This window comes from Erinaceus europaeus, unplaced genomic scaffold, assembly GCF_950295315.1.
Source record: "Erinaceus europaeus unplaced genomic scaffold, mEriEur2.1 scaffold_289, whole genome shotgun sequence".
Lineage (NCBI taxonomy): Eukaryota > Metazoa > Chordata > Mammalia > Eulipotyphla > Erinaceidae > Erinaceus > Erinaceus europaeus.
In genome coordinates this window covers 54,151-77,330 of record NW_026647605.1, presented here as the reverse complement: position 1 = coordinate 77,330, position 23,180 = coordinate 54,151, and the positions used below count along the sequence as shown (strand labels likewise).

The following is a 23,180-nucleotide window of genomic DNA, read 5'->3' as shown; positions in this document are numbered from 1 at the left end:
CATCAGACGTACACGCCGAGTGCACGCGTGTGTGGCCGTGTGCCATGCCTGCACCACAGACGCACGCAGAGAGGGCAGGCGTGCACATGGCCACACGCACACATGCACACGCCCATGCGCACAGACACACGGCCACACACACACACGCCCATGCACACACAGACACACGCACACGCCCATGCACACACAGACACACGGCCACATGCCCAGCCACACGCCCATGCACACACAGACACACGGCCACATGCCCAGCCACACGCCCATGCACACAGAGACACACGCCCACGCCCATGCACAGAGAGACATACAGCCACATGCCCAGCCACACGACATGCACACAGAGACACAGAACCACACGCCCATGCACACAGAGACACACGCACACGCAGATGCCCATGCACACAGAGACACACAGCCACACGCCCACGCCCATGCACACACAGACACACGGCCACTCCCATGCACACAGAGACACACGGCCACAAGCCCAGCCACACGCCCATGCACACAGAGACACACAGCCACACGCCCATGCACACAGAGACACACGGACACACGCCCATGCACACAGAGACACAGCCACACGCCCATGCACACACAGACACACAGCCACACGCCCATGCACACAGAGACACGCCCACTCCCATGCACACACAGACACACGGCCACACGCCCAGCCACACGCCCATGCACACAGAGACACACGCCCACGCCCATGCACAGAGAGACATACAGCCACATGCCCAGCCACACGACATGCACACAGAGACACAGAACCACATGCCCATGCACACAGAGACACACGCACACGCAGACGCCCGTGCACACAGACACACGCCCACGCCCATGCACACAGAGACACACAGCCACATGCCCGGCCACACGCCCATGCACACAGAGACACACGGCCACACGCCCATGCCCATAGAGACACACAGCCACACGCCCATGCACACAGAGACACACGGCCACATGCCCAGCCACACAGAGACACACACACAAACACACACACACACGGCCATGCACACAGAGACACATGCCCACGCCCATGCACACAGAGACACACAACCACACACACAGCCACACGCCCATGCACACAGAGACACACAGCCACAAGCCCATGCACACACAGACACACAGCCACACGCCCATGCACACAGAGACAAACAGCCACACGCCCATGCACACAGAGACACACGGACACATGCCCAGCCACACGCCCAAGTCCATGCACACAGAGACACACACACACACACACACACACGGCCATGCACACAGAGACACACAACCACACGTCCATGCACACAGAGACACACAGCCACACACCCATGCACACAGAGACACACAGCCACACGCCCATGCACACAGAGACACACGGCCACACACACACACAGCCAGACGCCCATGCACACAGAGACGCATGGAATGCATGCATGGCCGTGTGCACGCATGAATCTATGCACACGTGGCGAGCAGGCATGTGCACGGCCGCACGTGCACGCATGTATCCATGCACGCGCGCGCGCGCACACACACACACACACACACACACACACACACACACGTGCACAGGCCTCCTGCACCCCCACAGACTGTGGGCGCCGACCAGGGTCCAGCCGCCCGCCCTCCCTCCGCCCGCCCTCCGCCCAGCCGGGTGTCACAGGCCGCGCGGTGACAGGCGCTGACAGGTATTAAATCACAGCCTCGGGGAGCTGATGGCAGCCGGGGCGGGCGGCCTGGAGGGCGGCGCGGGGGGCCGCAGGCGGCGGGGAGACGGGGAGACGGGGGAGGGGGACACGCAGGCCGACAGACGGACCCCAGGGGCGCAGGTGGGCCCTCCGGACGGACACCTGCCGGGGGCACAGGGGGGGGGGGAAGGAGGGGGCCCTGAGCCGGGACCCCGCACCTGCTCGCGGGACACCTGAGGCCTCCCCCACCTGGGCCCCGTCCCCACCCGCCCCTCAGCAGGCTCAGGAGCCCGGGTTCAAGCCCCCCCACCCCCCCACGGCTGGTCCCGGGGCCCAGACACTCGCCAGCTCCCCCGGGGGCTGCTGGGAATCACAGGGGAGAGGGGAGGGGAGGGGAGGGACGGAGGGAGGGAGGGAGGAAGACAGACACACAGACAGGCTGGCAGACAGGCAGACAGGCAGGCAGACAGACACGCAGGCAGACAGGCAGACAGACAGACACGCAGGCAGACACACAGGCAGGCAGGCAGGCAGACACACAGGCTGGCAGGCAGACAGACACACAGACAGGCTGGCAGACAGACAGACACACAGGCAGGCAGGCAGACAGACAGACAGGCAGACAGACAGGCAGGCAGGCAGACAGACAGACAGACACGCAGACAGGCAGACAGACACAGAGGCAGACAGACAGGCAGACACACAGGCAGGCAGGCAGGCAGACACACAGAGAGGCTGTCAGGCAGACAGACACGCAGACAGGCAAGCAGACAGACACGCAGGCAGGCAGGCAGGCACACAGACAGGCTGGCAGACAGACAGACACACAGGCAGGCAGACAGACAGGCAGGCAAGCAGACAGACAGACACGCAGACAGGCAGGCAGACACACAGGCAGACAGACACACAGGCAGACACAGGCAGACACACAGACAGGCTGGCAGACAGACAGACACACAGGCAGGCAGGCAGACAGACACACAGACAGGCTGGCAGACAGACAGACACACAGGCAGGCAGACAGGCAGGCAGGCAGACAGACACACAGACACACAGGCAAGCAGACTGACAGACAGACAGGCAGGCAGATACACAGGCAGGCAAGCAGACAGACAGACAGACACACAGGCAGACAAGCAGGCAGACAGACACACAGGCAGACAGGCAAGCAGGCAGGCAGACAGACACACAGACAAGCAGACAGACAGACAGAGATGCCGCCCTGATCCACACCACAGTAGACTTCTCATTTTGAAAGATTAATTGATTGATCGGACAGAGACAGAGAGGTAGAGAGGGAAGGGGGAGACAGAGAGACAGAAAGACAGAGAGACAGGGAGACAGAGAGACAGAGATAGAGACACAGGGAAACAGAGAAACAGGGAGACAGAGAGACAGAGATAGAAAGACAGGGAGACAGAGAGACAGAGATAGAGACACAGGGAGACAGACAGAGAGACAGAGATAGAAAGACAGGGAGACAGAGACAGGGAGACAAGAGACAGGGAGACAGAGAGACGAGGAGACAGAGACAGGGAGACAGAGACAAGAGACAGACAGACAGATACAGGGAGACAAGGAGACAGAAAGACAGAGAGACAGGGAGACAGAGAGACAAGGAGACAGAGAGACAAGGAGACAGGGAGACAGAGAGACAGAAAGAGAGACAGGGAGACAGAAAGAGAGACAGGGAGACAGAGATAGAGACACAGGGAGACAGAGACAGAGAGACAGGGAGACAAGGAGACAAGAGACAGGGAGACAAGGAGACAGAGAGAAAGGGAGACAGAGAGACAGGGAGACAGAGAGACAAGAGACAGACAGAGAGACAGGGAGACAGAGAGACAAGAGACAGAGAGACAAGGAGACAGAGACAGGGAGACAAGAGACAGGGAGACAGAGAGACGAGGAGACAGAGACAGGGAGACAGAGACAAGAGACAGACAGAGATACAGGGAGACAAGGAGACAAGAGACAGGTAGACAGAGAGACAAGGAGACAGGGAAACAGAGAGACAAGAGAGACAGAGAGACAGAGAGACAAGAGACAGACAGAGAGACAAGGAGACAGAGACAGGGAGACAGAGAGACAGGGAGACAGAGAGACAAGAGACAGACAGAGATACAGGGAGACAGAAAGACAAAGAGACAGGGAGACAGAGAGACAGACAGACAGACAGACAGGAGGACAGAGAGACAAGGAGACAGAGACAGGGAGGCAGAGAGACAGAGAGACAAGAGACAGACAGAGATACAGGGAGACAGAGAGACAAAGAGACAGGGGGACAGAGAGACGAGACAGGGAGATAAGGAGACAGAGAGACGAGACAGGGAGACAGTGCGGCCCTGCTCCACACCCCACAGACTCCAGTGTAAAATGGGCTTCATTCATTCATTCATTCATTTATTCATTCATTTATTCATTTATTGATTTATTCATTCATTTATTCATTCATTCATTTATTCATTCATTTATTCATTCATTTATTCATTTATTGATTTATTCATTCATTTATTCATTCATTCCTTTATTCATTCATTCATTCATTCATTCATTTATTCATTCATTCATTTATTCATTTATTGATTTATTCATTCATTTATTCATTAATTCATTTATTCATTTATTGATTTATTCATTCATTTATTCATTCATTTATTCATTCATTCATTCATTCATTCATTCATTTATTCATTTATTGATTTATTCATTCATTCATCTATTCATTTATTCATTCATTCATTTATTCATCCATTCATTCATTCATTTATTCATTCATTCATTCATTTATTCATTCATTCATTTATTCATTTATTCATTCATTCATTCATCTATTCATCCATTCATTCATTCATTTATTCATTCATTCATTTATTCATTCATTCATTTATTTGTTCATTCATTCGTTCATTCATTTATTCATTCATTTATTCATTCATTTATTAATTCATTCATTTATTCATTTATTCATTCATTCATTCATTCATTCATTTATTCATTCATCATTGGCTGAGCCAGGCAGAGGCCTCACACACGGCCGCAACCTCAGGCCCCCAGCCAGGCTCAGCTCACTCTTGTTCTAATCCATCAATCATCAATGATCCATAAAACCCCGCGGAATGTGCGGGGGAGACGGCCCAGTGGTCAGAGCCCAGGACGTGCGGCCTGAGTCCCCCAGAGGCCCCGGGTTCCAGCCCCGGCTCCCCCTCAGGCCAGGGCTCTGCTCTCTCATTCAAATCCATCAATAATCAATAATCAATAAACCCCATGGAATGTGCGGGGGAGACGGCCCAGTGGTCAGAGCCCAGGATGTGCAGCCTGAGCCCCCAGAGGCCCTGGGTTCCAGCCCCAGCTCCACCTCAGGCCAGGGCTCTGCTCTCTCTCTCTCTCTCTCTCTCTCTCGTTGAAGGAATGAATGCATCTTTAAAAGCTGCTCCCCATCCCTTCCGGAGGCCCCCTCTCTCTACCTGCCCCATGTCCGTCCGTCCCCCCCATGTCCATCCATCCCCCCATGTCCGTCTGTCCCCCTGTGCCCCCCAGATGGGGGTCCAGAAACAAATCTCCCGACTGAAGCCCCCCCTGGCGTCATGGCGGCCGTGGCCGCGGGGTGAGTCGTGTGTGAAGGTCAAGGTGAAGGTCAAACACGGTCCCCGTGTGTGTGTGTGTGTGTGTGTGTGTGTGTGTGTGTGTGTGTGTGGCCTGGCAAGCCCCCAGCCCGGCCACCCAGGACCCTCCACCTGTGAGCCGTCAGGACCCGGGGCCCCGCGGGCCGGGCGGGAGTCGCTCCCTGAGGCTGATGGACGGACAGACAGACAGGACACGACACGGGTGAGTCTGGGCCCCGTGTGGGTGGGAGACACCTTCCTGATTCTCTCGGGGTTCAGCTTCCTTGCACTTGGAGGAGGTGTGTGTTAGCGTGTGTTAGCGTGTGTCAGCGTGTGTCATCATGTGTGTCCCAGCATGTGTCAGCGTGTGTCATCATGTGTGTCCCAGTGTGTGTCAGCGTGTCCCAGCATGTGCCAGTGTGTCCCATCGTGTGTCAGTGTGTCCCATCGTGTGTCAGTGTGTCCCAGCGTGTGTCAGTGTGTCCCAGCATGTGTCGGTGTGTCCCAGTGTGTGTCAGCGTGTGTCAGCGTGTCCCAGCGTGTGTCAGTGTGTCCCAGCGTGTGTCAGCATGTCCCAGCGTGTGTCAGCGTGTCCCAGCATGTCCCAGCATGTGTCAGCGTGTCCCAGCCTGTGTCAGCGTGTCCCAGCCTGTGTCAGCTTGTGTCAGCGTGTCCCAGCCTGTGTCAGTGTGTCCCAGTGTGTGTCAGCGTGTGTCAGTGTGTCCCAGCATGTGTCAGCGTGTGTCTGTGTGTCAGCGTGTCAGTGTGTCCCAGCATGTGTCAACGTGTGTCTGTGTGTCAGCGTGCGTCTGTGTGTCCCAGTGTATGTCAGCGTGTCCCAGCGTGTGTCAGCATGTGTCAGTGTGTCCCAGCATGTGTCAGCGTGTGTCTGTGTGTCCCAGCGTGTGTCAGTGTGTCCCAGCGTGTGTCAGCGTGTGTCAGTGCCATTATTGATTACTGATTGATTGAAATGAAAGAGTGAGGGAGAAAGCAGAGCTCTGGCCTGAGGGGGGAGCCGGGGCTGGAACCCGGGGCCTCTGGGGGCTCAGGCCGCACGTCCTGGGCTCTGACGGCTGAGCCGCCCGTCCCCTCCCCGTGCCCCCCGCCCCGTCCCTCCCGCTGGCCCAGGGAGCAAAGCCGGTCCCGGCCGTCCCCCGCGGTCCACACCGCCCTCCTGTGGCCGCCAGGAGCTGAGCTGGATGCCGCCTGCCCTGCTGGGACCTGGACCCTCCTCACTCTGCCCCCCAGACACCCGGTGGCAGGGGGTCGGGGGACAGGGGGACGGGGGTTGGGGGACAGGGGGGCGGGGGGACAGGGGGGATGGGGGACAGGGGGACGATGGGGGACAGGGATGGGGGACGGGGGACAGGGGGATGGGGGACGATGGGGGACGGGGGGGGGGGACAGGGGGACGATGGGGGATGGGGGACCGGGGGACGGGGGACAGGGGACAGGGGGACAGGGGGATGGGGAGGGGGGATGGAGGGACAGGGGGATGGGGCCAGGGGGACAGGTGGACGGGGGATGGGGGACAGGGGGACGGGGTGATGGGGGACGGGGACGGAGGCCTCAGAAGAGGGTTTACTGGGACGTTTTCATGGGGGGAGAGAGAGATCCTGGGTAGGGGGTGTCTGCATGAGAGACAGAGATGGAGAGACTTGGAGAGACAGAGAGACTCGGAGAGAGAGGAGGCCTGGGTGGGGATGTCTGTATAAGAGAGACAGAGACAGAGAGACCCAGAAAGAGACAGAGACTCAGAGAGAGAGAGACAGAGAGACTCGGAGAGAGAGGAGGCCTGAGTGGGAGATGTCTGTATAAGAGAGACAGAGAGACCCAGAGACAGAGAGACTCAGATCCAGAGACTCAGAGAGACCCAGAGAGAGACAGAAAATCAAGGAGAGAGACAGACTAAGAGAGAGAGGAAGCCTGGGTGGGGTGTCTGCGTGAGAGACAGAGATGGAGAGACAGAGAGACTCAGACAGAGAGACTCAGAGAGACAGAGATACTCAGAGACAAAGAGAGAGACTCAGAGAGAAAGAGATGGAGAGACAGAGAGACTCAGAGACAGAGACTCAGAGAGACAGAGAAACTCAGAGACAGACTAAGAGAGAGACTCAAAGATACAGAGATGGAGAGACAGAGAGACTCAGAGATAGAGAGGAGAGACAGAGAGACAGTGAGACTCAGAGAGACAGAGATGGAGAGACAGAGAGACTCAGAGACAGACAGAGAGACTCAGAGAGAGACAGAGAAACTCAAAGAGACAGACTAAGAGAGAGACTCAGAGAAACAGAGATGGAGAGACAGAGAGAGACAGTGAGACTCAGAGAGAGATGGAGAGACAGAGAGACTCAGAGAGAGACTCAGAGAGACAGGGAGACTCAGAGAGACAGGGATGGAGAGACAGAGAGACAGAGAGACTCGGAGACAGAGAGACTCAGAGAGAGACAGAGAAACTCAAAGAGACAGACTAAGAGAGAGACTCAGAGAAACAGAGATGGAGAGACAGAGAGAGACAGTGAGACTCAGAGAGAGATGGAGAGACAGAGAGACTCAGAGAGAGACTCAGAGAGACAGGGAGACTCAGAGAGACAGGGATGGAGAGACAGAGAGACTCGGAGACAGAGAGACTCAGAGAGAGACAGAGAAACTCAAAGAGAGAGAGACTCCGAGAGACAGGGGTGGAGAGACAGAGAGAGACAGTGAGACTCAGAGAGACAGAGAAACTCAAAGAGACAGACTCAGAGAGAGAGACTCGGAGAGAGAGGAGGCCTGGGTGGGAGATGTCCGTATAAGAGAGACAGAGAGACCCAGAGACAGAGAGACTCAGAGACTCAGAGAGCGGAGACCTGGGTGGGGGATGTCTGTATAAGAGAGACAGAGACAGAGAGACTCGGAGAGAGACAGAGAGACTCAGAGACTCAGAGAGAGAGGAGGCCTGGGTGGGGGTGTCTGTAGAAGAGACAGAGATGGAGAGACAGAGAGACTCAGAAACCCAGAGACTCAGACAGGAGGCCTGGGTGGGGGTGTCTGTGTAAGACAGAGACAGAGATGGAGAGATGCAGAGAGACAGGGAGACTCAGAAAGGGACAGAGAGACTCAGAGAGGAGGCCTGGGTGAGGGCGTGTGTATGAGAGACAGAAAGACTCAGAGACAGAGAGACTCAGAAACAGATTCAGAGAGACACAGGTACTCAGAGAATAGAGACTCAAGAGAGAGAGAGACTCAGAGAGACAGAGACAGAAAGACTCAGAAAGACAAATACTGAGAGACAGACTCAGAGACAGAGAAACTCAGAGAGACAGAGAGACTCAGAGAGACAGAGACTCAAAGAGAGACTCAGAGATAGAGAATCAGAGAGACAGAGAAACTCGGACAGAGACTCAGAGACAGAGAAACTCAGAGAGACTCAGAGAGACAGAGACTCAAAGAGAGACTCAGAGACAGAGACAGAGACTCAGAGAGACAGAGACAGAGGAACTCAGAGAGAGACTCAGAGACAGAGAGACTCAGAAAGAGACAGACTCAGAGAGAGGAGGCCTGGGTGAGGGTGTCTGCATAAGAGAGACAGAGACAGAGACAGAAAGACGAGAGACAGGAAGCCCAGGTGGGTTTATACCAGAGAGATAGAGAGACACAGAGAACTGGTGTGTGCCTGCATGAGAGACAGACAGACAGACAAAGAAAGACAGAGACGGGGGACTCTGGTGTATGTGTGAGACAGACAGACAGACAGAGACAGGGGGACTCTGGTGTATGTGTGAGACAGACAGACAGAGACAGGGGGACTCTGGTGTGTGTGTGAGACAGACAGACAGAGACAGGGGGACTCTGGTGTATGTGTGAGACAGACAGACAGAGACAGGGGGACTCTGGTGTGTGTGTGAGACAGACAGACAGAGACAGGGGGACTCTGGTGTGTGTGTGAGACAGACAGACAGACAGACAGAGACAGGGGGACTCTGGTGTATGTGTGAGACAGACAGACAGAGACAGGGGGACTCTGGTGTGTGTGTGAGACAGACAGACAGAGACAGGGGGACTCTGGTGTGTGTGTGAGACAGACAGACAGAGACAGGGGGACTCTGGTGTATGTGAGAGAGACAGACAGACAAAGACAGGGGGACTCTGGTGTTTGTGTGAGAGACAGACTGACAGACAGAGACAGGGGGACTCTGGTGTATGTGTGAGACAGACAGACAGAGACAGGGGGACTCTGGTGTTTGTGTGAGACAGACAGACAGACAGACAGAGACAGGGGGACTCTGGTGTGTGTGTGAGACAGACAGACAGACAGAGACAGGGGGACTCTGGTGTATGTGTGAGAGACAGACTGACAGAGACAGGGGGACTCTGGAGTATGTGTGAGAGACAGACAGACAGAGACAGGGGGACTCTGGTATATGTGTGAGACGGACAGACAGACAGAGACAGGGGGACTCTGGTGTGTGTGTGAGACAGACAGACAGACAGAGACAGGGGGACTCTGGTGTATGTGTGAGAGACAGACAGACAGAGACAGGGGGACTCTGGTATATGTGTGAGACGGACAGACAGACAGAGACAGGGGGACTCTGGTGTATGTGTGAGACAGACAGACAGACAGAGACAGGGGGACTCTGGTGTATGTGTGAGACAGACAGACAGACAGACAGAGTAGGGGGACTCTAGTATATGTGTGAGACAGACAGACAGACAGAGACGGGGGACTCTGGTGTATGTGTGAGACAGACAGACTGACAGACAGAGACGGGGGACTCTGGCGTATGTGTGAGACAGACAGACTGACAGACAGAAATGGGGGACTCTGGTGTATATGTGATAGAGACAAACAGACAGACAGACAGAGACAGGGGGACTCTGGTGTGTGTGTGAGACAGACAGACAGAGACAGGGGGACTCTGGTGTATGTGTGAGACAGACAGACAGAGACAGGGGGACTCTGGTGTGTGTGTGAGACAGACAGACAGAGACAGGGGGACTCTGGTGTGTGTGTGAGACAGACAGACAGACAGACAGAGACAGGGGGACTCTGGTGTATGTGTGAGACAGACAGACAGAGACAGGGGGACTCTGGTGTGTGTGTGAGACAGACAGACAGAGACAGGGGGACTCTGGTGTGTGTGTGAGACAGACAGACAGAGACAGGGGGACTCTGGTGTATGTGAGAGAGACAGACAGACAAAGACAGGGGGACTCTGGTGTTTGTGTGAGAGACAGACTGACAGACAGAGACAGGGGGACTCTGGTGTATGTGTGAGACAGACAGACAGAGACAGGGGGACTCTGGTGTTTGTGTGAGACAGACAGACAGACAGACAGAGACAGGGGGACTCTGGTGTGTGTGTGAGACAGACAGACAGACAGAGACAGGGGGACTCTGGTGTATGTGTGAGAGACAGACTGACAGAGACAGGGGGACTCTGGAGTATGTGTGAGAGACAGACAGACAGAGACAGGGGGACTCTGGTATATGTGTGAGACGGACAGACAGACAGAGACAGGGGGACTCTGGTGTGTGTGTGAGACAGACAGACAGACAGAGACAGGGGGACTCTGGTGTATGTGTGAGAGACAGACAGACAGAGACAGGGGGACTCTGGTATATGTGTGAGACGGACAGACAGACAGAGACAGGGGGACTCTGGTGTATGTGTGAGACAGACAGACAGACAGAGACAGGGGGACTCTGGTGTATGTGTGAGACAGACAGACAGACAGACAGAGTAGGGGGACTCTAGTATATGTGTGAGACAGACAGACAGACAGAGACGGGGGACTCTGGTGTATGTGTGAGACAGACAGACTGACAGACAGAGACGGGGGACTCTGGCGTATGTGTGAGACAGACAGACTGACAGACAGAAATGGGGGACTCTGGTGTATATGTGATAGAGACAAACAGACAGACAGACAGAGACAGGGGGACTCTGGTGTGTGTGTGAGACAGACAGACAGAGACAGGGGGACTCTGGTGTATGTGAGAGAGACAGACAGACAAAGACAGGGGGACTCTGGTGTTTGTGTGAGAGACAGACTGACAGACAGAGACAGGGGGACTCTGGTGTATGTGTGAGACAGACAGACAGAGACAGGGGGACTCTGGTGTTTGTGTGAGACAGACAGACAGACAGACAGAGACAGGGGGACTCTGGTGTGTGTGTGAGACAGACAGACAGACAGAGACAGGGGGACTCTGGTGTATGTGTGAGAGACAGACTGACAGAGACAGGGGGACTCTGGAGTATGTGTGAGAGACAGACAGACAGAGACAGGGGGACTCTGGTATATGTGTGAGACGGACAGACAGACAGAGACAGGGGGACTCTGGTGTGTGTGTGAGACAGACAGACAGACAGAGACAGGGGGACTCTGGTGTATGTGTGAGAGACAGACAGACAGAGACAGGGGGACTCTGGTATATGTGTGAGACGGACAGACAGACAGAGACAGGGGGACTCTGGTGTATGTGTGAGACGGACAGACAGACAGAGACAGGGGGACTCTGGTGTATGTGTGAGACAGACAGACAGACAGACAGAGTAGGGGGACTCTAGTATATGTGTGAGACAGACAGACAGACAGAGACGGGGGACTCTGGTGTATGTGTGAGACAGACAGACTGACAGACAGAGACGGGGGACTCTGGCGTATGTGTGAGACAGACAGACTGACAGACAGAAATGGGGGACTCTGGTGTATATGTGATAGAGACAAACAGACAGACAGACAGAGACAGGGGGACTCTGGTGTGTGTGTGAGACAGACAGACAGAGACAGGGGGACTCTGGTGTATGTGAGAGAGACAGACAGACAAAGACAGGGGGACTCTGGTGTTTGTGTGAGAGACAGACTGACAGACAGAGACAGGGGGACTCTGGTGTATGTGTGAGACAGACAGACAGAGACAGGGGGACTCTGGTGTTTGTGTGAGACAGACAGACAGACAGACAGAGACAGGGGGACTCTGGTGTGTGTGTGAGACAGACAGACAGACAGAGACAGGGGGACTCTGGTGTATGTGTGAGAGACAGACTGACAGAGACAGGGGGACTCTGGAGTATGTGTGAGAGACAGACAGACAGAGACAGGGGGACTCTGGTATATGTGTGAGACGGACAGACAGACAGAGACAGGGGGACTCTGGTGTGTGTGTGAGACAGACAGACAGACAGAGACAGGGGGACTCTGGTGTATGTGTGAGAGACAGACAGACAGAGACAGGGGGACTCTGGTATATGTGTGAGACGGACAGACAGACAGAGACAGGGGGACTCTGGTGTATGTGTGAGACGGACAGACAGACAGAGACAGGGGGACTCTGGTGTATGTGTGAGACAGACAGACAGACAGACAGAGTAGGGGGACTCTAGTATATGTGTGAGACAGACAGACAGACAGAGACGGGGGACTCTGGTGTATGTGTGAGACAGACAGACTGACAGACAGAGACGGGGGACTCTGGCGTATGTGTGAGACAGACAGACTGACAGACAGAAATGGGGGACTCTGGTGTATATGTGATAGAGACAAACAGACAGACAGACAGAGACAGGGGGACTCTGGTGTGTGTGTGAGACAGACAGACAGAGACAGGGGGACTCTGGTGTATGTGAGAGAGACAGACAGACAAAGACAGGGGGACTCTGGTGTTTGTGTGAGAGACAGACTGACAGACAGAGACAGGGGGACTCTGGTGTATGTGTGAGACAGACAGACAGAGACAGGGGGACTCTGGTGTTTGTGTGAGACAGACAGACAGACAGACAGAGACAGGGGGACTCTGGTGTGTGTGTGAGACAGACAGACAGACAGAGACAGGGGGACTCTGGTGTATGTGTGAGAGACAGACTGACAGAGACAGGGGGACTCTGGAGTATGTGTGAGAGACAGACAGACAGAGACAGGGGGACTCTGGTATATGTGTGAGACGGACAGACAGACAGAGACAGGGGGACTCTGGTGTGTGTGTGAGACAGACAGACAGACAGAGACAGGGGGACTCTGGTGTATGTGTGAGAGACAGACAGACAGAGACAGGGGGACTCTGGTATATGTGTGAGACGGACAGACAGACAGAGACAGGGGGACTCTGGTGTATGTGTGAGACGGACAGACAGACAGAGACAGGGGGACTCTGGTGTATGTGTGAGACAGACAGACAGACAGACAGAGTAGGGGGACTCTAGTATATGTGTGAGACAGACAGACAGACAGAGACGGGGGACTCTGGTGTATGTGTGAGACAGACAGACTGACAGACAGAGACGGGGGACTCTGGCGTATGTGTGAGACAGACAGACTGACAGACAGAAATGGGGGACTCTGGTGTATATGTGATAGAGACAAACAGACAGACAGACAGAGACAGGGGGACTCTGGTGTGTGTGTGAGACAGACAGACAGAGACAGGGGGACTCTGGTGTATGTGAGAGAGACAGACAGACAAAGACAGGGGGACTCTGGTGTTTGTGTGAGAGACAGACTGACAGACAGAGACAGGGGGACTCTGGTGTATGTGTGAGACAGACAGACAGAGACAGGGGGACTCTGGTGTTTGTGTGAGACAGACAGACAGACAGACAGAGACAGGGGGACTCTGGTGTGTGTGTGAGACAGACAGACAGACAGAGACAGGGGGACTCTGGTGTATGTGTGAGAGACAGACTGACAGAGACAGGGGGACTCTGGAGTATGTGTGAGAGACAGACAGACAGAGACAGGGGGACTCTGGTATATGTGTGAGACGGACAGACAGACAGAGACAGGGGGACTCTGGTGTATGTGTGAGACAGACAGACAGACAGACAGAGTAGGGGGACTCTAGTATATGTGTGAGACAGACAGACAGACAGAGACGGGGGACTCTGGTGTATGTGTGAGACAGACAGACTGACAGACAGAGACGGGGGACTCTGGCGTATGTGTGAGACAGACAGACTGACAGACAGAAATGGGGGACTCTGGTGTATATGTGATAGAGACAAACAGACAGACAGACAGAGACAGGGGGATTCTGGTGTGTGTGTGAGACAGACAGACAGAGACGGGGGACTCTGGTGTCTGTGTGATAGAGACAGACAGACAGAGAGACAGAGAGCTTGCAGAGCCTCCCTGTGGCCGAGTGTTTCCCCTCCATTTCCTCTCTGCTCTCTCCTGCCGTCTCTCATGTCTCTGTCTGTAACTTCTCTCTCTGTATCTGTCTGTCTGTCTGTTCCGTGTCTCCCGTCTTCCTGTCTCTCTGCTCTATCTCTCCCTTGTCGTCTCTCTGCCCACTGTGTCTCTTCCTCTCCTCTGTCCCTCTGGGTCTCTCTCCCTTCCTCCGTGTCTCTCTCTCTCTCTCTCTGTCTCTCTCTCTCCTGTCACCTGACCGTCTCCCGTCTCCGCGCCGCCCCTCCGTCTGTCTGTCCTCCCCGTCTCCTCCGGGCGGCAGCTGTCCGGCCGTCTGTCCCCGGTGACACAGGTGGCCGGGGAGCGGCCGCCCAGGCTCGTTCTAATTCCGGAGGTGACACATTGCAGGCGGGGTCGGAACATCCCGGGCTGGGCTGCGACCCCGAAAGGCCGGAGGGCGGGTCGTGGGACCCCCGGCATGAACCCCGACCCCGCGGAGCCCCCCGACCCTCGACCTCTGCCCCCTGCCCCCTGGGCAACCGGAGACTCAGGGCTTGGACCCAGGGGCAGGGGACACGGGGCTGGACGCCCCCTGGCGTGGCGTCTCTCTCATCTTCTTCTTCTCTCCAATCAATCAATCAATCAATCAATCAATCATCAATGTATTGGCAGTTCTACCAGGCATCCCGGGAGGTGTCTGAGGGGTAAAGTGCTGGATTCCCAAGCGTGAGGCCCCGACTTCCGGCCCCGGCATCATGGGAGCCAGAGGGAGGCTCTGCTTCTTTCCAATCAATCAATCAATCAATCAATCGATCGATCAATCGTCAGTCAACCAACTAATCAATCAATCCAGGAAGAGCCGGGCCTGGACCCTGGGGCTTCTGGGGGCTCAGGCCGCACGTCCTGGGCTCTGACCGCTGAGCCGTCTTCCCGTGACATTTCACGGGCTATGATTGATTACTGATTGATTATTGGTTATTGATCGATTTGAATGAAAGAGAAAGAGCCGAATTCTGGCCTGAGGGGGGAGCCGGGGCTGGAACCCGGGGCCTCTGGGGGCTCAGGCCGCACGTCCTGGGCTCTGACCGCTGGGCCGTCTCCCCCCGCACAGTTCAAGGGGTTGTATTGATTATTGATGGATTGGGAGGACAGAGAGCAGAGCTCGTGAGGGGACTTGCTGAGCTAGTGAATTTGCAGCCTCTCGGAAGGAGGGAAAAGCTTCACCCGCAGTTTGCAGACCTGACACGGCGCCCAAGCCAGCCTGTCTCTCTCTCTCTCCCTCTCTCTCTCTCTCCCTCTCTCTCTCTCTCTCCTTCCTTCCTCCCCCCCCCCCCTCTCTCTCTCTCTCTCTCTCGCTTCCTTCTTCTTTCTCTTGTCTTATTTCTCTCTTTTTTCTTTCTCTCTCCTTTCTTCCTCTTTCTTTCTTCCTCTTTTTTCTTTTCTCTTTTCCCCGTGTCCGTGTGAGAAAAAACAGGACACAAGCAGTGTCTGTGGGCATTTTCCAAGCGGGTGGGGCTGGTGTTTTGCCGTTTGTCTGTTCTTTTCGTTTTTGTTTTTTTTTTCCTTTTTCCGTGAGTTATTCTACGCTTGAACACCAAGTGCTCGAGGAAAAAAAGAAAGAAAGAAAGAAAGAAAGAAAGAAAGAAAGAAAGAAAGAAAGGATAAAACGCAATCTCCCTGTCCCTGCGGCCTGGGAGACAGCCGGCCTAAAGCAATGAAGCCTGGCGGGGAGCTGATCCGATTACCGGGAGGCGAGGCGAGGCAGCAGGGAGCCGGCGCGATCAATAACCCGCGGACGGACAGACGGGCGGGCGGCTTGATGAAAACTCACATTTATGAAGCGCGGCCCTGTCACCTGGAAGGATTCCCACCTGGGATCCGGCCCTGGCGAGGGAGGGAGACAGGGAAGGAAGGAGAGAGAGAGAGAGAGAGAGAGAGAGAGAGAATGAGAGAGATAGAGAGACAATGAGAGAGATAGAGAGAGAATGAGAGAATGAGAGAGATAGAGAATGAGAGAGAATGAAAGAATGAGAGATAGAGAGAGAATGAGAGAGATAGAGAATGAGAGAGAATGAAAGAATGAGAGATAGAGAATGAGAGAGATAGAGAGACAATGAGAGAGAGAATGAGAGAGACTGAAAGAATGAGAGATAGAGAGAATGAGAGAGATAGAGAATGAGAGAGATAGAGAGAGAATGAGAGAGAGAATGAGAATGAGAGATAGAGAATGAAAGAGAGAGAGATAAGAGATAGAGATAAAAGAGAGAGAAGGAGAGAGGGAGAAGGAGAGAGAGAGAATGAGAGAGATAATGAATGAGAGAGATAGAGAGAATGAGAGAGAGAGAGATAAAAGAGAGAATGAGAGAGAGGGAGAGAGAGAGAATGAGAGAGATAATGAATGAGAGAGATAGAGAGAATGAAAGAGAGAGAGATAAAAGAGAGAATGAGAGAGAGGGAGATAAAAGAGAGAATGAGAGAGAGGGAGAGAGAGAGAATGAGAGAGATAATGAATGAGAGAGATAGAGAGAATGAGAGAGAGAGAGATAAAAGAGAGAATGAGAGAGAGGGAGAGAGAGAGAGAGCGAGCTGAGTGGCTGTGGGCTGGGCCCACCCCGGGGTGGTGGTGAGTCCGGCTGGGAGACCCAGAGAGAGCAGCAGCCCCACCCCAGGGTGCTGCCAGCAGACACAGAGGCAGAGGCGGGTGAGGAGGGTGGGGCGGGTGGCGCGGGGTGAAGGGTGAGGTGGGGTGAGGTGAGGGGGTGAGGCGGGTGGCGCGGGGTGGCGCGGGGTGAGGCGGGTGTGGGCGGCTCTGCCGGACAGCTGGGCCCCGAGGCCAGACCCAAGGACGCTGGGACACACGGCCGGCTGGCAGCTGTGCTCCCAAAATAGAGCAGGAAAGGGGTCAGCGGGCAGGGCGGCTGCTGGGAGGGAGGCCGGGGACACGGGGGGGGGGACATGGGGGACAGCTGCCCCCGGCGGGGAGGGCGGGGGACAGTGGGGGACATGGGGGACACAGGGGACGTGGGTGACACGGGGGACTCGGGCGACATGGGGGACACGGGGGACGTGGGTGACACGGGGGACTCGGGCGACATGGGGGACGCGGGGGACACGGGGGACACGGGGGACATGGGTGACACGGGGGACTCGGGTGACATGGGTGACACGGGGGACATGGGTGACACGGGGGACACGGGGGACATGGGTGACAGGGGGGACACGGGGGACTCGGGTGACATGGGGGACACGGGGGATATGGGGGACATGGGGGACATGGGTGACACGGGGGACATGGATGACACGGGGGACATGGGTGACACTGGGGACTCGGGTGACATGGGGGACACAGGGGACTCGGGTGACATGGGTGACACGGGGGACATGGGTGACACGGGGGACATGGGTGACACGGGGGACTTGGGTGACATGGGGGACATGGGTGACACGGGGGACATGGATGACACGGGGGACATGGGTGACACTGGGGACTCGGGTGACATGGGGGACACAGGGGACTCGGGTGACATGGGTGACACGGGGGATATGGGGGACATGGGGGACATGGGTGACACATGGGACTCGGGAGACATGGGTGACATGGGGACACGGAGGACACGGGGGACACAGGGGACTTGGGTGACATGGGTGACACGGGTGACATGAGGGACATGGGTGACACGGGGCCATGGGTGACACGGGGGACATGGGGGACTCGGGACAGCTGCACCCGGTGGGGAGGGCAGGAGCCAGCTGGGGACACGGGGGACTTGGGTGACACGGGTGACACGGGGGACATGGGTGACACGGGGGACACGGGGGACATGGGTGACACGGGGGACTCGGGTGACATGGGTGACACGGGGGACTCGGGTGACACAGGGGACATGGGTGACGGGGGACTCGGGTGACATGGGTGACACGGAGGACTCAGGGGACAGCTGCACCCGGCGGGGAGGGCAGGAGGCAACGGGGGACACGGGGGACATGGGGAACTCGGGTGACATGGGTGACACGGGGGACATGGGTGACACGGGGGACTCGGGTGACACGGGGGACATGGGTGACACGGGGGATTCGGGTGACACGGGGGACTCGGGTGACACGGGGGACTCGGGACAGCTGCACCTGGCGGGGAGGGCGGGAGGCAGGGGGCGTGTGGGCGCCGAGGCTGCTTCCCTGGGACCCGGCACCCACGGGTGCTGCAAGGACTCTGTGACCTTCCCTGGGCTTCAGAGACTCTGATGCAGGGCCATGAGCTCTGCAGGGCTGTCTCTCTCTCTCTCTCTCTCTCTCTCTCTCTCTCTCTAATTCAAATCCATCAATAATCAATAAAACCCCATGGAATGTGCGGGGGAGACGGCTCAGCGGTCAGAGCCCAGGATGTGCAGCCTGAGCCCCCAGAGACCCCGGGTTCCAGCCCCGGCTCCCCCCTCAGGCCAGGGCTCTGCTCTCTCTCATTCCAATCCATCAATAATCAATAAAGACCTGTATTGATTAGTTATGGCTCTCACTCAAAAGTGAAGAATCTTCATTCTTCGGGCTCTTGTTCCTGGCGCGAAGGAGTCATTCTTTCTTCTCTGTTGAGGTCTTTGCCTCTCTTCTTTTTGTTTTTCCTTTCTGGTGTAGCTTGTTGAGAAATCCTTTCTTCATCCTGAATATTCTTGTTTTTGCATTTTGTGTGTGTGTGTGTGTGTGTGTGTGTGTGTGTGTGTGTGTGTGTGATACGTTCTGAAGAAGAAGAAGAAAAATAACATATTTTTTTGCACTTATATTTTGTGGTGTTTCTGTTGTTTTTTTTTTTTTTTAAGGCAAAGATAAGTTATTTCTCCTTTCTGAATTTCATTTTTTATGTTTGCCTTTCTTTTTCTTCCCCTCTCTTTCTCTCTCCCTCTCTCCCTCTCTTTCTTTCTTTCTTTCTTTCTTTCTTTCTTTCTTTCTTTCTTTCTTTCTTTCTTTCTTTCTTTTCTTCTTGTGTGTGTTACTTGGTCTCGAGAAGAACCAGTTCTTTGCATTTCTACTTTCTGGTGTTTCCAGATCGAAGGCAAAGAGAATTTATTTCTCCTTTCTGAATTGCGGCTTTTTCTTTGGTTTGTTTTTAAAAGTTTAGACATTTCTGTAGTATTTCACTCTTTCTTTGTAAATTGGGGCATTTCTTTGTGTGTGTGTGTTTTGCTTTCGAGAAGTTGTGTTTTTTTTTTTTTTTTTGCATTTATATTTTGTGGTTTTTCTTCTTTTTCTTTTCTTTTTTCTTTTTTTTGTTGTTGTGTCCTGAGAAGAAAACTGCTTTTGTTGTTGTTGTTGTGCTCCATTTTCCTCCTAATGTTGCTCTGGGAAGACGCTGGCTTTGCATTTTCTGTGTCTTTCTTCACCAGAAACAGAAACTTGTTTCTTTCCCGCCTTCTTTGTGAGGCTGATTGATGGATGGATTGATTTCTTGCTGCCTTAGTCTTAAAGAGAAAATCATTTCTTTCTTTATTTTTTTCCTGATTACTTTTTATTTCTTGTGAGTTTGGCCACTTTACTATTTCATTCCATTTCATTTCACTTCATTGTATTTCATTGTAATTTATATTAGTTTATTTCATTTTATTGTCTTTCATTTTAATCTAATTTATATTATTGTAATGTATTTTATTTTATATTACTTTATATTAGTTTATTTCATTGCATTTCATTTTAATTCATATTATTTTTATTTCGTTTCACTGGATTGCATTTCATTTTAATTCATATGATTTTATTTATTTTGTTTCACTGGATTGCATTTCACTTTAATTCATATGATTTTAGTTTATTTCGTTTCACTGGATTGCATTTCATTTTAATTCACATTATTTTAGTTTATTTCGTTTCACTGGATTGCATTTCATTATAATTCACATTATTTTAGTTTATTTCGCTTCATTGGATTGCATTTCATTTTAACTCATATTATTTTATTTCTTTCGTTTCATTGGATTGCGTTTCAGTATAATTTATTTTATTTCGTACATTGGAGTGCTTTCATATTACTTTATTTTCCTTTATCGCATTTCGTTTTCCGTGACGTCTTCCTGCACCATTTCCGGCTCCGAGCGCACCGGAAGTCATCATAAGCCCAGCCCGGGGCGGGGGGGGGGGTGTCAGCGTCGGCGCCGGGGATCAAAGGTCAGAGGTCACAGGTCAGCCTCGCTCCGCTCCAGCCCCCAGGCGGGCGCTCCCGCCAGGCACGCACTGCGCATGCTCGGCCGATGGGGCGGGGGTTGTGTGTGCGGCGGGAGCTCCACGGCGCATGCTCGCCGGGAGCGCGCCGAGCGGCCTGGTCGCCATGGACACGCGGCGCGCGCTCCGCAATACGCACGCGCGGCCCTGGCTCCTCTCCACGCATGCTCACACCACCGCCAGGGACGCGCTGCGCATGTGCAGCCGTCGTAGCGCCCCGCGCATGCTCACACCACCGCCGGGGGGGGGGGGGGGGGGGGGGGGGGGACACGCGCTGCGCATGTGCAGTCGTGGTAGCGCCCCGCGCATGCTCACACCACCGCCAGGGGACGCGCGCTGCGCATGTGCAGCCGTGGTAGCGCCCCGCGCATGCTCACACCGCCGCCGGGGGGAACACACGCGCTGCGCATGTGCAGCCGCGGCAGCGCCCCGCGCATGCTCACAGCGCTCTGGCCCGCGGGGCGCCCGGACGCGAGCCGCGCCCCTGAGACGCCCAGAGCGGCGCCGCGCGGGTGCGGGAGACCCCTGACCCCCCTGACCCCCCCCCGACCCCCGACCCCCGCCCGCACCCGGGCTCCTCGCGCCCCCGGCGGGTCGCCGCCATGACAGGCGCGTTGTGATGACGCCACGCGGCGTGATGACGCAGGACGCGCGCGACGGCGGGGGCGCGGCCCGGCGGCCGTTTTGAAGCGACGCTGAGGGACGTCGCCTCCGGGGACTCGAACCCGCGGCCGCCGCGGGGGCTGACGGGACGCCGGAAGCCGCGACACCCCCCCCCCCCCCCACCCCCGGCCCCAGCACCCCCGGCTCGGTACCCCTCGGACCCGGCACCCGGGACTCGGCATCTCGGACTCGGCACCTCGGACCCGGTACCTCAGACCCGGTACCTCAGACCCGGTACCTCGGACTCGGCACCTCGGACTCGGCACCTCGGACTCGGCACCTCAGACTCGGTATCCGGGACTCGGCACCTCGGACCCGGTACCTCAGACTCGGCACCTCGGACTCGGCACCTCAGACTCGGTATCCGGGACTCGGCACCTCGGACTCGGCACCTCAGACCCGGTACCTCAGACTCGGTACCTCGGACCCGGTACCTCGGACCCAGGACTCGGTACCTCGGACTCGGCACCTCGGACCCGGTACCTCAGACTCGGCACCTCAGACTCGGTACCTCAGACTAGGTACCCGGTACCCGGGACTCGGTACCTTGTTCTCAGTACCCAGGACTCAGCACCCAGGACTCAGCACCCCTCAGACTCAGCAGCCAGGACTCGGTACCTCGGACCCGGGACCCAGAACTCGGTACCTCAGACCCGGCACCCGGGACCCAGCACCCAGGACTCGGTACCTTGGACCCGGCACCCAGAACTCGGTACCTCGGACTCGGTACTTCAGACCCGGCACCCGGGACTCGGTACCCAGGACTCGATACCTCGGACCCGGCACCCAGGACTCGGTACCCGGGACTCGGTACCCAGGACTCGGTACCTCGGACCCGGCACCCAGAACTCGGTACCTTATTCCCAGCACCCGGGACTCAGCACCCAGGACTCGGTACCTCGGACCCGGGACCCAGAACTCGGTACCTCAGACTCAGTACTTCAGACTCGGTACCCGGGACTCGATACCTCGGACCCGGCACCCAGGACTCGCTCGGTACCCGGGACTCAGTACCCAGGACTCAGTACCCGGGACTCGGTACCTCGGACCCGGCACCCGGGACTCAGTACCCAGGACTCGGTACCTCAGACCCAGCGCCCAGAACTCGGTACCTCAGACTCAGTACCCAGGACTCGGTACCCAGGACTCAGCACCCAGGACTAGGACTCGGTACCTCGGACCCGGCACCCAGGACTTGGTACCCAGAACTCAGTACCCCGGACTCAGCACCCCTCAGACTCAGCACCCAGGACTCGGTAACTCAGGGCCCAGGACCCAGGACTCGGTACCCCGGACTCAGCATCCCTCAGTCTCAGCACCCAGGACTCGTTAACTCAGGACCCAGCACCCCCGGAGTCAGGACCCAGCACCCAGAACTCAGCAGTCCTCATAGTCAGCACCCAGGACCCAGCACCCCCCGGAGTCAGGACCCAGCACCCAGGATCCAGCCTCCCCAGACCCAGCACCCAGGACTCAGCAGTCCTCGCAGTCGGTACCTAGGACTTCCGGAACCCAGGACCCAGCACCCCCGGAGTCAGTGCCCCACGGACCCAGCACCAGCGGACTCACCATCCACGGGCTCAGCACCCCAAACCGGGACCCCTGACCGGAGCCTCCTTCCGGGACGGGTCTGAGAGCCCCGGGCGCCATGGCCCCCGGCAAGGTGCTGCAGCCGGTGCTGAAGATGAAGGTGGACGAGCTGTTTCTGCGCTGGCTGAGCGAGGCCGCCACCCAGGACGCCCTGCGCCAGTGTCTGCACAGCATCCAGGCCCGGCCGCCCCACCCTCTGGGGGTGCCCGTGCCCGGCCCGCCGCTCGCCCTGGGGGTGCCCGTGCCCGGCCCGCCGCTCGCCCTGGGGGTGCCCGTGCCCGGCCCGCCGCTCGCCCTGGGGGTGCCCGTGCCCGGCCCGCCG

The 23,180-nt window shown here is 56.0% G+C and overlaps 1 long non-coding RNA gene across 1 annotated transcript; it reads right to left on the bottom strand.

The window, feature by feature from the left end:
- Window positions 1-22,260: 22,260 nt before the first annotated feature.
- On the bottom strand, window positions 22,261-22,890 carry LOC132536384 (uncharacterized). The gene is made up of 3 exons (XR_009547984.1): window positions 22,617-22,890; window positions 22,485-22,528; window positions 22,261-22,380 (listed from the first exon to the last, which is right to left on the bottom strand). It is a non-coding gene; the product is annotated as an uncharacterized LOC132536384 (long non-coding RNA).
- Window positions 22,891-23,180: the final 290 nt, after the last annotated feature.